The following is a 17,167-nucleotide window of genomic DNA, read 5'->3' on the forward strand; positions in this document are numbered from 1 at the left end:
AGGAGTGAGCGAGATAAGCATAGAAATCCTTCAAGCAAAAACCCTGGGGGCAGACACGCCAGGGACCGAGGTCCGGGAATGTTTCTAGATCCCAATCTGTAAGGAGAGAGAGAAGCATTCTAACATCACAGCCTAAGAGAAAGCCAAGTAAAGGGGCCGGGCTGCTTTTGAGCGGTGCGCGTCCCCCCAAGCCCCGCACGTGCACATGCACGTGCACAAACGCAACTACCCTAACCGACTCCCCACTCCCTCTTTGTTTCCTTTATCAGGGCGCACAGCTGCAATGCTCCCAGACAGTGTCGGACGCCAGGCCACCGTCTCCCTTCCCGAGGGCAGCTGCACAGGAGACCGTAAACAGTGAGGAAAGTGGCATCAGTATGTGAAAGTGAGGCGAGTCCCCCTCTCCCTCCGGTCCTCTGATAATTCAGCATATCTGTCCCTTGGATTGCATTCTGTCTCCTTCACAGACACGAGTAGGAGGTACCGTCCTTAAGACATCTTTCTGGGAATGGGAGGGACTTTCTTTTCAACCTTTGTTGCCGTTTCTGGCTATAATCTGTGGCCCGAGGCAGAGCCCAGCCTCTGCAGCCGCCGATTCCCTCCCAGACGCGCCTCTCCGCCAGCAGGGTCTCGGCCAGCAGCTCACATCTGCGCTCAGGGCCCAGGGCAGGAGGGCCGCCCTCCCAAATGCTCCCATAGCGGGGCTCCCGGTTCCTCTTCTCCTGTGATGCCAAAGCCTGCCACGAGATCCAGTTTCTTCCCCTGTAATGGGATCTGCTGCCATTAGGGGCCCGGTGCTGTCTGCTGTTCTGAAAATGAAAATATTTGCTTCTAACTCCAGTTACCATCTGTTTGTAACCTTTCCTCCTCCCCATATGCCAGCTTGGAACCGCTACTGTAGCCTTTGGGTCTCTTGGACTTTCCCCAGCAGACTAACCTCCAGCTTCCTCTTGGAATTTTTTGAATAACCAAGAGCTATGATCATGAGCTGTTTGTCACTATGAGCAAGGTCCACTTTTTTAAAGGGCTACGCATTGTGTGTCTCATCTGAGCCTCCACGGTGAGGACCAAGAAAGAGAAAGTAAGGATCAGAAATTAAAATACAAACATTTTGCAAGCCCACAGCGTTCATTACACCTTTCAGGATGTAACTGGGTAGATTGAAAAAGAAATTGTTCCTGCCATTGAAGAAAACAAATGGAAAAAAGCAAAATGGGACTTAAAAAATATTTGTGGAAAATGATCGCATGGCAGAAGGGGAAGAAACCTGAGGAAGAAGTGGTAGGTAGAACCCACTGGAATTTTAAAACATCTGAGGATGTGTAATATTTAAACACTATTCCTAAGAAGAAATGAGATGCTAAAAAACATGGTAATTGTATTGGTTGGGGGTATTCATAAAAGCAGTTTAGCTTACAAGAAGGTATCATACAAATATTCAATTCTGGATCTTAGCAATCAGAACTCTAGGAAACATTTGGTATCTAGTGCTGGCACAAGATATAAGCCCATGGTTATCCAGCCAGTTGTCCATGCTTGTTTGTCGCCATGTCTTGGTTACCAAGGAAATTATCAAAATATGAGTGGGCTCTTGAAACAAAGCAAGCTGGCATCTCAATATCCTATGTTACCAGGGAGGGGATATAAATCTAGATCGAATGAGACAGCGATGGGAGACAGAAGGAAGGAAGAGACTAATCCAGCCAACCCCTCATGAACAGTCAGACATACAATGTAGAGAGGATATGAAGCATTCAAATGTGATTCACTCATTCCTGTGCAGAGGGGACTGGGCTGCAGATTCAGGAATCAGATAACAGTTAACTCTTGCAGGAAGCAGCACCACATTTTTATGCATATAGAGTTACAATAACACCTAGAATTTGTAGGCATTACCGCTAATAACAATAACACACCTGCCAGTCTCTGTGCTAAGAGTTTCACATAATCTATTTCATTGAATCCTTAAAACCAGCAAGTAAGACAGGTACTGTTTTTATCTCCTAATTTTAGAGGGAGAAATTGAAGTTCGGAAACGGTAACCCACAGGTTACCCACGGGTAATTGCCAGAGTAGGGCTAGGAACCACAGCTCAGGGGTTTTTTTATCCTATGAAGTCTGATTCTCCAATATTTGCTAGACCGTCTCCAGGTATCCTAGTAGATACCTCCCTAGAGTTAGAAATGGCCCTTATTGGCCTTAGTCAATCATGGTAATTCATTGACCAGTGATGGTTCAGGAACTCAGACTCGGACTGGTCAGCATCTAACATTACCCATTAACAATTATTGACCCCCGCCCCCCCCCCCAAAAGCATACAACTGAAATCAGTTCAAGCAAATGAATGGGAAGGACTTGAGTTCCAAAGAGTGAGGAAAAATAATCTTTCTCTCTCTCTCTCCCTCCCTCTTTCACTCTCTCCTTCTTCCCCACTTTTCCCCTCCCCCAAAGAGGATAGAAAAGAACATGGCAGAAGCACCTGGGTGGCTCAGTCAGTTAAGTGTCTGGCTTTGGTTCAGGTCATGATCTCACAGTCAGTGAGTTCAAGCCCCGCATTGGGCTCTGTGCTGACAGCTCAGAGCTTGGAGCCTGCTTCAGATTCTGTGTCTCCCTCTTTCTCTGCTCCTCTCCCACTAGTGCTCTGTGTCTCTCTGTCTCTCAAAAATGAATAAATGTTAAAAAATTAAAAAAGAAAAACAGAAAAGAACATGGCAACAACTGTTACATGAAGCCCCCAAACTACCAAGTAGAGAATTCACCTTAGGATGAGGTCTTCTTTGTAGATGGCTGTATGGACAGATAGAAGGACTCCAGGTTGTTTATGCCATAATCAAGTGGTAGGGATCAACAAATATTGAGGCTGACCTACCTCCAGACTTCATTTTTATATGAGCCAATAAATGTCCTTACTGTTTAAATAACTTTGAGCTGAGTAATCATTCTCTACAACTGAAAACATCATAACTAATACCTACCTCATGAGTCTTCCTCAGAGAAGAAAGGGAAGAGTCAGCATACCCATCATGAACACTCTCATGCAGGTGAAGGAGCCCATAATGTGCCCTTTTCATACATGAGAAGGGTGAAGACCAACATGATTAAGTGACTTGCCTAGTTTACATAGCTTACATGGCTAGTAAGTGACAAGGCTGGAATTAGAACCTAGGAAAGTCTGACACCAAAATGTGTGCATGATGAAAATCTTGGCCAATAATGAAAGGTATGCAATCATATTCCAGTCCCATGGAGAAGTCAAGCAAGGATGCACTGAGGATAACGCCTCACAAGAAATTTGGTTTTCACTACAGGATGCCAGTCTCAGCAAGGAACTTGTGTGCTGGTGTGAGGAGCTTCTTGTATGGCTGGGCCAATGTGGGAGGAGAAGGGAGAGGCTGTAATGTATGTAAAGTGGCTAATCCTTGACACATTGAATGCTGGGTGGAAGAGCAAAGCATCACTTTCAGACTCTACCAGATGACGGGTGTGAGGCAACTGATATCCATTCCTGCCCTAGTCAGGACTGGCTCAGTCACCAGTGGAGAGCACAGCATCTCAAGTGGAAATACTGAGAAGAGACAGATGCTGTTAAAGACAAAAGGAAGGAAGGAAGAGAGAGAGAGAGAAAGAAATAAAAAGAAAAGAAAAGAAAAAAGAGAAAGGAAGGAAGGAACAAAGGAGGGAGGGAGAGAGGCAGGAAGGAAAAGAAAAAGGAAGGGGAAGGAATCCATAGATATTGGGAACACGACTATTATGAAAATGACAAAGTGACTCCCTGACAGATTATTGGTTTATCTGGATGTATCTGTTCTTTCTGGTCAATGATTCACTATATCTGTTTCTAGTGTATTTTCACATATAACATACTGTTTTCCTAAAATTAGTAACCATTCTGTCCTGAGTTCTTGCTCAAAAGTTACATTTGCATCTGAAAACTACAAGTACTGTGGTACCTGGCTACCTTTTCCAGTCTCTATCTATTCTAGAGCTGGCATATATATCTGTTGACCTTGAATACTACACTGTTTTAGGGAGTGCCAGTCACATGGATTCCCTCAACTGGTACTGTGCACAACTTGAACAACCATACCCAGTGTCCTGCCTAGTTCTCTAACTCCTTGTCTACTCTTTGTCTAAGACTTTTTCTTTTTCATATCTGTGCCTATTTTCACTATTATATATGAGATAGATCAGCTGATGGTTGCCACAGTTGCTCAAGTAGCCAGTGTAAAGCAAAATGTTCTGGCTTTCACTTCAAACAAGATACAGGATGGAATTTTGGGTTTGCTACTTACTAGCTCTTTGGCCATGGCCAAGCCACCCAACTGAACCACTGTTTCACAATCTATAAAATGAACTGAATAGTATCTACCTCATGGTATTAATGGAGTGATATGTATTAAACAAGATAAAACATGTCAATGTATATTTTTATTGTTATAATTTTTCTTATTACTACTATTATCAAGTGTTAGCCCTAGTATGGTGTCTGCAATAGAGAAGATACTCAATAAATATTAATTTTCTTCTCAAATTTCTGTGTCATCCTGCGTCCCTTCTCTCTGCAAGGGATGAACATCTCCAGCAGATGCCTAAATTCTAAGTGAAGAGTACCCTCTCCTGAATATTTTCCAAACTGGGTGGGGAGCATTTTGCAAAGTATTCCTTTTACGTGGTTCTGGCTTGAGCGAAGAGGGAGAGAAGTTCCTTGGTCAAACATCTGACAAGTACTGTGTTCTCTACTTGCTCTTGAATTCCTCATTGTTTGTCAGCTTTGAAAAATCTCATTCCAGAGAACTTGTTTAATTGTTTTACCAGCTATTTCTCAAACCAGTTTCATTATGGATTCTTTTTTTTATATTAGACAAATTAACAGCTCAATTTAGTGCTCCACAAAACATGTGTTGGGGAATGTTGGTTTAGGGACAGAAGCTAAGAAAATTGGGCAGCACCAAGGAGAAGGCTGGTGCGACCAAAAAGATGACACAAACCAAAAGGGATCCTGGGGCAATGTTCTTCTGTAGAATTCTGGAAGGGTCTAGAGTTGTGACTTGATAGATGCATATTATTTCCTCTGAGCAGAAGAAGAGAAGTATGTGGAAGCAGAAGAATGAAAGGCAGTAAAAAAAGAAAACAAGGAAGAGCAAAAGCACTTATCACTAGGTTAAGCATTAACTGAGCAGCTACTCCCTAAGCATCATGTGATGAAAATATGAATAACATTGCCCTTGTTAAGGAAATAAAGGAAGACAGAGGAAATAGAGAAAAGGTAAAGGAAAAGAAATAAAATAGGGGTGCCTGGGTGGTTTGGTTGGTTAAGCACCAGACTTCGGCTCAGGTCATGATCTCATGGTTTCTGAGTTTGAGCTCCAGGCTTTCCTCTATCAGCTGGAGTCTGCTTCAGATCCTCTGTCTCCCTCTCTGTCCCTCTCCGTCTCACACGTGCTCTCTCTCTCTCAAAAATAAATATTTTAGGAAAGAAAAAATTATTTTTTAAAGAAAAAGTAATAAGATAGTTTAGAAAGAGAAAGAAAACATGTTTGAGAAAAACCTTGTCAAGATTTGCAGGTGGCAAAGATTCTAGTCTTTTCTGCTTTACACAAGCTGCCTTAGTAACCTATCTTTAAGTACATGGCAATGCCAAGCAAAGGAATTGATTGTCTTTTTTTAAAGTGAATTCTGCAAAGATTAAAATTTTGTTTATGGAGGAAAATGAACATTCAATAAATGTGTTAGAAAAATTCAGTTATTTAAGTGGGCAGCAAATTAGCTACGGGCAATAATGGAATGCAACAATATCAATTAATATTTATGTAGCATCTCTGCCACAAATACGAAGGGCCAGACTCTAAAACAGCTTAAGAATAAACCTAAAACTAGAGAGGAGGCAGTTTTTCAAGTGTGCCTTTAGAATATGCATCCCATTCTGTCATTTCATTTGCAGAAGAATTGTGAACAAATTGTCTTCAGTGAAGGAAGATGAGAAATACAAAAATGGAAAATTAAAACCTTCATTCAGAGGCAAACCAGCATCTGGGAGGCCAGTTTCAGGAACTCTGAAATATTAATGTTGTTCTTGAACTAATAGAGCTCATTACTGCCTCCTGCTGGTGCTGTTTCCTCCCCACCAGTGTGTCCTGCCATATTCTCTCCAGCCCACTGGCTTCCCTCAACCCTTAGAAAATGAAGATCCCAGATGTAGAGTGTCACCTCCCAAATATTCTCCTCCCTTATGCTGACTTTTGCATTGGGTTAGCCCCTCCTTTCTACATGCACACATTCATTCATTCATTCATTCATTCATTCTTTTACTCATTCTTCACCAAATATTTATTGAGTTCTTACTCAGACCTGCCATGCCATAAGGACTGTGTAGGTCCTTTCTTGGAATAAGGTGGATTTTTCTCTTCCTTGTAATCGCAGGTTTTGTAGATTTTTATTTTGCATCTTGAAAAACCTTCTGATGTTTGTACTATCTCAGGAAAAACACAGACACACTGATGAACTGTGCTTAACAATTACTGTAGCAGACTTCATTTACTCTGACGTTTCACATTCTATCACTTTTTTGACAGGAGTAATGTGTTTCTGACCTGGGGTGTTGGGACTTCACTATAGGGCGATTATAACATGGAGCGGTGGTGGGCGCCACTGCCCCTTCTTTAGTTTTTATCCGAGCCTGGGAGTTTGTGGACTTTCAGTGTGAACCGAAAGTTGAATTTCATATAATTTTCCCATGTCATAAAATATTATTCTTTGATTCTTTTCCCAACAACTTAAAAATGAAAAAACCATTGTGAGCTCACCAGTTCTCGAAAAACAGGTAGGGGCTGGATGTGGCCTGCAAGCAGTAATTTGTTCACTCCTGTTGTATCGGAACAGAATAATCTCAGTGTACAATCAATATAGGAACGTTGTCTATGTGACTTACCAGCTGGGAGCCATAACAACTAACTTAATATCATTGGGCCACTATTTTCTTATCTGAAAGTGGGAATAATTTTGTTCTTTCATGGTAAGGTAGCGATCAAGTGAGAAGCAGTACAAATAAAGGATTTTCTAAAAGATAAGGGAGTCTGGTGGGCTGGAGATCAGCCAAAGGGACACGTTGGTGGGGGGATGGGTAAAGACCAGCAGGAGGCAATCATTTTTTGCCTGAACTAGAATAGTCACAGTTATTAAATGATAACTATGATTGTTGTTGCCATAGCTATTATTATGTTCATCATCATTCAAAGAACTAATCTAGAGAGAGAGAGAGAAGTAACAAGTGTCGACAACAGATTCGGAGGGAGAAAGAGAAAGAGGAGCTAAAAAAGGAAAATAAGAAGTAGCAGGAGAGAGAGGAAGAAAAAGCCACAAGAGCATAATGATTCCAAGATTCTCCCCCTGCTCTGATCTCCCTCCCAAACTCCAGAAATGGATTTTCCACGTCGCTGTTGAATCTAGCCACGGGAGTATCCCTCTTCCCTCTGGCATCTCCAGTGGAGCATGGCCCACGTTAATTTACCTTCCTCTAATCTTAACTCTGCTTTGCTGCAACACATTCTATTTCTACTAATAACACCACCAAGCTCCAAACATCTAGGTCAGATTGTATTCCTCTCACTTTTTTTCTCCTAAGCCTTGTTGAGGTTACCTTTCACATTTCACTAAGGTCCATGTTCTCCTAGTGCTGATACTCACACTCTCTCCTGGACTCTGGATGGCCCGCTGCCCCTGCCAGCCCGACCGTTCAGCGCTCAGTATCCCACTCCCACCTCTGATACATCCGACCCACAGCATGTCCATGGGGGACCGCGCCAAGCAGAACTGAAACACAGTGATGTGTGCCCATCACTACAGAACAAAACCTCCTTAACAAGAGGTGAGTGACCTTCCAGGATCTGCCCTGATATCCTGACTTGATGGGATTTCCTACAAAGCTAATGATTCCATTTGTGCCTCCATTCCTTGGTGTCTGCTTTTCCCTCCTTCTCGGATGCCTTTGTCTCCACTGTATTTCCGAATTCCAGGAATTCTTCAAGGCTTTCTTATAAATGCCCCCCTTTCCAGGAAGGCTTCAGCGTAATCTTTACTTCCTGTGCATATCCAATCGCATTTATCTGTACTTCTTTCTTGTCAGTCTGTGTCATTTAGATACATGTTTATTTTGCTAGTCCAGTGACTCTCAAACAGAGGTGATTTTGTCCCCCAGGTGATATTGGCCAAGAGGTAGTGTCAGGAATTACTTCTGATTGTCACAAGGGATGGGGAAGGGTACTGCTGGCCTATAGCGGGTGGAGGTCAGGGAGCTGCTGAACAGCCTGTGTGTACAGAACAACCCTCTACAGCAAAGAAGTGTCCGTAGAGTGATGTGGGAAATCCTGGACTGGCTCTGAGTCCCTGTAGAAAGGGTTCCATAACCCATGCGTGTGGGGCTCCTACAGCTGGTAACTAAGTCTTGCATGTGGTCATTGTAAGGAAATATTTGTTGACTTAATGAAACGGGAAGAACTTTGGAGAAAATGCACAGCCCTAAGGGATGACACACAGTATGGTCCTACAGTAGCGTGTGGGTATATGTGCCCAGTGCTGCTCCGTACAGGAAGAATTTTCCAGCATCACAGGTGATCCTCATCTCACCTGGTGCAGAGCACAGGCGACAACCTCAGAGGGCCTCCTGGGCGGCGGTGGCAGTCTGTTGATTCACGTTTTGGAAGAGTCTTTCAAAATATTCGTTCTATAAAACACACAACATGATACTTCATTTTCTTTTCATGTTTTAGCGTTCTAGGCGTGGGTCTGATTCTGAGTAAATTGGATGATTTTGAGCGTACCAAGGTCATCACACCCTGGAGAGTTGGCCTCCGTCCTTCAGTTAGGCCTGTAGTGAAGCCATCCCAGAAAAACCCAGACTTGGAATATGTTCCCGAGGCTGCCATTAATTCATTCCTTATTTAAACAAGCCTGAGATTTTATTTATTTTTTAATGTTTTATTTATTTGCAGAGAGAGAGCAAGCAGGGGAGGGACAGAGAGAGAGAGAGAGAGGGAGACAGAGGATCCCAAGCAGGCTCACAGAGTTAGTGCAGAGCCCAACACGGGCCTCAATCTCAGGAACCATGAGATCATGACTTGCATGACCTAAGTCGGATGCCTAACTGATTGAGCCACCCAGGCGACCCTAACCCTGGTATTTTAAAAAAGGAAAAAAATCCCTGATCAGTTTTCTCCTAACTTATACCCACTAGAGTTTAAGTCTGATTCTTTTCAATCTGCTCTAGAAATAGAGAACCACTGAAGGTAATACAATACCAGTAACAACAGCAGTAACAGCTAAATCCTTCTGATTTATTTTTTAATAGTTTCTTTTAAATCTTTTTTTTTAACATTTATTTATTTTTGAGAGACAGAGAGAGACAGAACATGAACAGGGGAGGGATAGAGAGAGACACACACACAGAATCTGAAGCAGGCTCCAGGCTCTGAGCTGTCAGCACAGAGCCTAATGCGGCACTTGAACCCACGAACCGTGAGATCATGACCTGAGCCAAAGTGGGACGGACACTCAACTGACTGAGCCACCCAGGCACCACTAAATCCTTCTGATTTGTGAAGGGATTTTTACTGGCTTTCCCATTTACCAAATGAACAATGTAACCTCCCCAGTGGTGGTCGGGCTTGGGATCCCATCTTGCATTTTCTTTCTCCTTACGGCTCATTGGCACCTTCTCCATGGTGGGGATGGGAAAAACAAAAGGAGACATTCATCAGTCATTTTTGTAAATCCTGACTTTAAGTAATGGTTAATTTTAGGTGTGTAGCTAATCTAGGGATTATCTACCTTCGTACCTGTTAATTTGGGGGTTTAAATCTAATTGTATTCTGGACAAATCTGAATTTGCTAACTAATTCTCTAGCTCTCAAATACCAATTCTCTTTTTAGCAAATAATTTCCCAAGTACTTCTGATGTTTCACAGGAAACCAATTGTAACATAGTTGTTTCAAGTATAGGATATCATACTGAGAAGTAAAATATATAATAATCCTATAATGCAGATATTTATAACAGTTTTTCATGCAAGAAGGATTAACTGTATATACATTTCACACCCATCTCTTCATAGATACTATGGAGACTGAAATGTTATTGAGGCTTGTCTATAAAACTATACAAAATAAGCAAGGATTTGCTACCAAAACAGCCAATAGTTTATTCAGTATCTTATATTGCAGGTAACTTCAATCCTGACTCTGAGGACAGTTTACCCTCTACCCCATCCCAGAGCAGAGAGAAGCCACCAGCAACAGGTTAGTGTGGGTGAGACAGAATCAGACAGAAATTTGAAGCCAGAAGTGTCCCTTAGAATGAGTTTTCAGATTCATAGACTCTGAGAGATCGAATGAAGTTTCATGGAAATCTAAGAAGAACCTGGGAATTTCTGCAAGTTGTCTCAACAGGTCTCAACTGATTTGAATTAAATCTCAAAGAGTAACTAGCATCTGGGTTACTCAATTAACATTTATTGAGCACCTACTATGTACCAGGATATTTTAAAGGCACTTGGGTGACAGTGTTGAATAAGGTAGGCTTCCTGCTCTTTCTTTTTCTTTTTCTTTTTTAAGTAATCTCTATGCCCAGCATGGGGCTCAAACTCATGACCCTGAGATCATGAGATGCTTGGCCCTACTCACTGAGCCAGCCAGGTGCCCCCTGACCTTACTTTTTAGGCAGGGCACGGAGCAAAAGCAGACAAGAGAGATAGACAATAAATAAGCAAAGGAAGGAATGAACAATGTTTTTTTCAGATAGAAAGGATTATGGAAAAAAAATGGTTTAAAGGGGTATGTGTTATGAGTCCTTCAAGACAGAGGTGGAGGGAAGAATGAAAACGAATTTAGATCAGCAGATCGGGGAGGGCTTCATAAGGAGGGGCTGCTCGACCAGGACCTGAAGAACAGGAAGGAGCCAGCCATGTATAATTCTTGGGGCGTTCACTCCAAGCAAAGAATGGCAAGCATGAGGCTCTGAGCAGGAAGGCGAAGATCTGTGGGACTGACTATAATAGACCAAGGGAAAACATGTTGCATCAATTTCCTAGGGCTTTGCTGTAACCAAGTATCACAGACTAGGTGCCTTAGCAGGTCTTGGGGCTCAAAGTCCAAACTGAAGGGATAGCAGAATCAGTTCCTTCTGAGGGCTGCAAAGGATAATCTGTTTGATGCCCCTCTCCTAGCTTCTGGTGGTTTGCTGGCAGTCTTGGGCTCTCCTGGTTTGTGGATTTATCACTCCAGTCCTCTACCCCACATGGCATCGTCCCTGTGTCTCTTCACCTAACTCCCCTTGTTAGGAGGACACCAGTCTTACTGGATTAGGATGTACCTAATGAACTCATTTTAATTTGATTACCTCTATAGAGACTCTATTTCCAAATAAGATTACAGTGTGAGGTGGGGGCTGGGGGTTAGGACTTCAACAGATCTTTTGAGGAGGAGTACATAATTCAACCCATAACAGGACACAGAAAGTTCATATTTTATTTAGTTAGTTATTTTGTTATTTTTGAGAGAGAGAACATGAGCAGTGGAGTGGGGGGAGGAGGCAGGTAGAGAGGGAAGGAGACAGAGGATCCGAAGTGAGCTCCGCACTAACAGCAGAGAGCCTGATGCAGGGCTCAAACTCACAAACTCAGGCACTTCAGCTGAAGTTGGACGCTCAACCGACTGAGCCACCCAGGTGCCCCAGTTTAGATTTTATTTTTAAGCACCATTTTGAAATGTCTGGCATGTGGCACATAATAAATGTTAGCAAATATCATTATTATGCAGACAATTTCTTTAAAAATGCAAAAAGTTAACAGAATGGGGTTTTACAAAATAAAATCAGATTGTGTCCCTGTGTGGGCTGAAATCCCTGCCATGGCTCCCACTTCAAACTCTGAGAAATATCAAGTCAATACAAGACCCACAAACCCCATTGGACGTGAATCCCTGTGATCCTCCACCTTGCCTCCCACCAGAGACTAAACCCAGCCTGCTCCTCCTACTCCCTATTTGTCCCCAAGCGCCTAAGCCTTCCCCCCACCTCAGCGCCTTTTTGCGTTATTGCTTCTGCCTGGAATGCTTGTCCTCCAGATGCTGTCCCTAATGTCATACAGGCCTCACTTCTAATACCACTCTAAAAATAATGCCCTCATCAATTTCTGTCTCCTACTCCACTGAGCTATTCCTCATGGCTTTTATGACTACTTAGACTTACACACACATACACACACACACCTGTCCTTGTCACCGAAATGTCAGCTCTGTGAGGAGAGGGAAATGTATGTTCTAGTCAATTTGCTACTAGAGTCACAGCCGCCAGAACAGTGCCTGACACCTAGTAGCTGTTCAATATGTTTGTTGAATAAATGAATCAAGGGAGCTGATGAAACCAGGTGTTCCTATTCTCATTCAGGTGTGGTCTCCTCTCTCTTTTGGATTGTGTCTGCAATCCATAAATGTCTCACTATTTCTTTGTTTCACCAATGAACTGTCTCGGTTCCCTGTAAGTTTGTCTATGGACATTGTTGAGCACTCAGCGATGCATATTTTATTTCAGGGACGTGGAGTCGAACAGCTTTGTGTCTATCTCATTTTGTATTCTTCACTTCTTTGCAGTTACATAAGTCCACGTACTGCAGAGATGGGAGGTGAGGCTCTCTACCAACTACAGGACCTCTTCTCTGCCCTGCCATGGTGGAAGGAGTTCCTAAGCCCCAAAGGAGCAATCTGAAACACTTCCGTCTCAAAAGTAGAAGTAAATTAGACATAAACCAAATTAGAAACAGAAATATTTATTGCATTACAAAATGTGACTTCAAATGCACTGAACCACGCAACAAAATCAATCAAATTGCTTCCGAATCCCATCCTCTGGTATCGCTTTGTTTCATAATCCCAGAGAGTGTAACACACGTTGATCATGTACCTTCTGAAACTGATTTAAAAAGAAAAGACTTCTGACTATTTCCAAAATTTGCATCAGCCTTTCAGAGAAGAAGGCCTGCCACTGCTAACAATATTCAAAAGAATGTGCTGTGAGTCCTTAAATTAATTCCAAAGAGACAGTGCAAAAATGTTTTAGGAAAGGCATCATCACTGAAATAAATGAAGAGCTTCCCAATGTGACCACTCAATTAAATGCACAAATTTTGCTGAGATACTTTTAAATTCAGGCATACCTTATAATAAATTTATGTATATTTAGTTTGTGGTATATTATGTTTTCCAGTATGCCTCTCAGTTAATTAAAAAGTGGTTCATTACAACTTTTACAAATTATTTATGAGAGAACTATATATTCCCCAGGAAAAAGAAAAAAAAAAGATTACCTAGTTTGAAAATGCATAGTGCTGGCCAAACATTTTAAACTATACAAATAGTTATGAAAAATTTCTTTACTATTCTCTTACTCCATTAATTTTCCTGAGGTTCCCACTTTAAAAAGAAGCCTTTTAAAAAAGGATACTTATTCAAGAGACATTCCTGATTAAACATTATAAGTAATAAAGCTATTAACAAGAAGGAGGGAAGGGCAGAGAGGAAAGGAAGGAGGAGGAGGAGGTAGAAAGGGAGAAAAACAAACATTTCTGGGTGACAAAGATTTCCAAATTTCAGCAAACACCCCAGTAATTCCAAGTAGCATTCACTAAAAAAGTTTTAGATAATCAGAAGTATTTATCAGGCCCTTAGAGTTTCATTCCCAACTCTGATTGACAGTAAATTAAGATGTGCATGCCTTTTGAGCTCTTACTATATTTGTAGTTTGAATTTAGTGGCTAATTTACCCAGATTGGCCAGTTCTTTCAAGTGAACACTGATATATTTTTCACGTGGCCTCAATAGGCAACTTCAAATAATTTACCAGCTAATTCAGTCAAAAGAAGTAGATCGGTAATGTAGACAAGCTCATTTATTGTAATCTGAGAAAACGTCACAAGGGTATATTATAACTAATAGCCCCCCAGGAGAGTGATGGAGAAGGGCTGGCTTAGAAAGTTCGCTGTGCCATAGAATGTGCTCCTTCATCACTTCGCTGAGGCTTGGTCGGTCTTCGTTCTATGCGACAAAGATTTCTCATAATGGACTCGTAAATGTGCTGTGGCATATTTCAAGAAAAAAATGATAATTATTAATAGTGAGAGAGATTCATGATGAGGTCAAAGGCACTCTGATAGAAGCAAATAACATAGAGGCTTCTACTTACTATAGAACAAATCAGAGGGCTCAGTTCTAGTTAAAAGAGAGAATGATTCTCAGTCCGAACCGTTTTAGAAACAGAAATTGCTCTAGAAACCTAGAGGTAGTTATAGAACGCTGGTCTCAAAATGAAAGTGCCACGAGGGAAAATGGGGACAGAAAAGCTCAAACATATTCATTCCTTCGAAGCTCCCCAGGGCTTTTCTTTATGCCCACGGCAATTTCTGCTGGAAACAGCCTCACGAGACCAGAGTGTTGTTTTGAAAATTAACCTTGTCTTTTTGGAACACTGAGAAAAGCACTCATGTATTCTCATTCTTCCACTCCTGCCTGTTTGTCAAGCAAAATTTATTTTTGAAATATTTTATCTCCCAATTAGCTAAATTATTTAATTTTGCTAATTGCAAAGTTATTTCAATTAATGATTCAAGATTTCAGCATTTTTAAAACTTTAAAGCCAAATTTATTTATTAACCATTTATACTACATGTGTGTATTGAGTCCCTCCTGGGCCCCGAAGATAAGGTAGTGAAAAGACCAGCAAGCTCCTTACTCTTATGAAGCTTACTTTGAATTTGGAGAGGTGGAGGCGTTCCAAAAATGAATAAACAAATAAACAAACAAAAAAAATACAGCAGATGGTGGTGTTTCCTGAGAGTCAAAATAGGGCATTCTGACAGGGAAGGACAAATGGCTATTCTAAAATGTTTTTTAATGTTTATTTTTGAGAGAGAGAGCGAGCGAGCATGAGAGAGAGAAGGAGGAGCAGAGAGGGAGGGAGACACAGAATCTGAAGCAGGCTCCAGCTGTCAGCTCAGAGCCACATGCAGGGCTTGAACCCACCAACTGTGAGATCATGACCTGAGTCAAAGTTGGGCACTTAACTGACTGAGCCACCCAGGCACCCCAACAAGTGGCTGTTCAGGGTCAGGGAAATCCTCTCTGAAGATTCAATAGTAGAGCCCAGTACCAAATGTCAAAAGAACCAGCTATGCAAAACAGGAAGGAAAAGCATTTGGGGCAGAAGGAAGAGCCAATGCAAAGGCCCTAAATTTAGCAGAATGAGTATGACCTGTTCTAGACACAGGAAGAAGGCCAGATATGGTAAATGGGGTAAATGGGTTGAAATGGGTTCAGAGTAGGCATGGAATAATCCCAGTCCAGAAATTAGCAGCCATCGCTGGACACTTGATTAAACTGGTCAACATCAAGGCAGTAAATTCTGAATAAGTTCTGTCCCCTGCCAATATAATCTGGACTTCACTGTTAACTAACCTAAAATATCACGTTAATTCATTAACCTTCATGTCCAAAAATCATCTTTTATATCATCTGCCTATAGAAAAAAATTCAAATTATTTAGCTTAACTTCACAGACCTCAAAAAAGTTACACCAACCCGTCTATCCAGCCTCGTGTCCCTCTGTTCCTTTAATAAATACTCTTCTTTAGCCAGACCTTTACTCCAACACTCCCTTTATTTTAACCTCAATTTTTCTTCTCCTGCTATCCCTTCTTAGCCTGCATGACTCTCTCCTTCCTCTCAACAAAGTCCCATCAATTTCTATCAGAGTCTTTTTGTAACTAGCATAAGAAAATCCAGCACAAAGAGGCTTACATAAAAAAAGAACTTTCAGGCTCAAGTAAATTCAGCGTCCAAAGTACAACTTTAGGCAGAGTTTTATCCAGAGGCCAGTGTGATTTACTTTGATGATCTTGGCCTTTGTATGGCTCCAGGTGTTGGCTTCATTTCCAGGCTGGCTCCCTCGGATGGCAAAGCTGGCTACAACCCTTCTCAGCCTTGTCCTAGGTTGAACGGCGTTTCCCCCAAATTCATGTACATCCACCTGGAACCTGTGAGGATGGCCTTATTTGGAAATGTGGTTTTTGCAGATGTAATTAAGTTAAAATGACGTCATTCTGCATTTAGAGGGGGCCCTCTAATCCAACGACTGGTGTCCTTATAAGAAGAAAGAAACTGTGGAGCACCTGGGTGGCTCAGTCAGCTGAGCATATGACTCTTGATTTTGGCTCAGTTCATGATCTCACGGTTTATGAGTTCAAGCCCCACATCAGGCTCTCACTAACAGTGTGGAATCTGCTTGGGATACTCTCTCTCCCTCTCTCTCTCTGCCCTCTCTCTCGGTAAATAAACATAATCTGCCCTCTCTCTCAGTAAATAAACCTAAAAAAAAAAAAACAGGAAGAGGAAAGAAGTTTGGACCCAGAGAGAAGCAGAAGAGGCTCTCTGTGAAGATGATGGCAGAGCGTGGCATGATGGGGCCACAGGCCAGGAACGCCAGGGCCCACCACCAACCACCGGAAGCCGGGAACATGCAAGGAAGTATTCGGCCCTGGAGGCTTCAGAAGGAGCGTTGCCCTGTCAACACCTTGATTTTGGATTTCTAGCCCATAGAATTTTGAGAGAACACATTTCTTTTGTTTTAAGGCACCCAGTTTGTAGTCATTTATTATGGCAGCCCTGGGAAACTAACACAGGCCCCCTCTATGTACCCCCCTCCCCCCCTGTCATGCAGGGAAGTAGACAAAGATATACCTGACAGTTCCCGTGGGGAAGAGAAGCTTCTTTTCAGAAGGCTCAGCAACTTTTCCTCATGTCTCCTGTGCCCATGTCTGAATCAATCACTGCCTCCAGTCCCACTTGAGACTGAGATCATTTCTCCCATTTAAACCACAAGGCAAATGGTGGATGAGAGATTCTGCCCGCCCATCCCCCAAAATACCAGCACTTATTTCCTTTGTCATGAAAAAAGGGACATATATCCTAGGAAAGGAACCAACTTGACAATTGGTAGCAGTTTCCATGATTTTTGGCTGGAAGTTATAGAAAAGCTGCCTCTAACTGGCTAAAACATTGAAGAAAACATATTCTGTCACATAATAAAAGATCTAGAGGCCAATCAAGCTGTGGGCATATTAAAAATAGG

The 17,167-nt window shown here is 42.1% G+C and overlaps 1 long non-coding RNA gene across 2 annotated transcripts; it reads left to right on the top strand.

Moving 5' to 3' along the window:
• Positions 1-238: 238 nt before the first annotated feature.
• Positions 239-13,247, top strand: LOC115304532. 2 transcript variants are annotated; one of them, XR_003914478.1, is made up of 3 exons: positions 239-480; positions 10,216-10,290; positions 12,640-13,247. It is a non-coding gene; the product is annotated as an uncharacterized LOC115304532 (long non-coding RNA). The 2 variants fall into 2 exon arrangements; XR_003914479.1 differs by lacking the exon at positions 239-480 and adding an exon at positions 914-1,281.
• Positions 13,248-17,167: the final 3,920 nt, after the last annotated feature.

This window comes from Suricata suricatta, chromosome 10 (assembly GCF_006229205.1).
Source record: "Suricata suricatta isolate VVHF042 chromosome 10, meerkat_22Aug2017_6uvM2_HiC, whole genome shotgun sequence".
Classification (NCBI taxonomy): Eukaryota; Metazoa; Chordata; class Mammalia; order Carnivora; family Herpestidae; genus Suricata; species Suricata suricatta.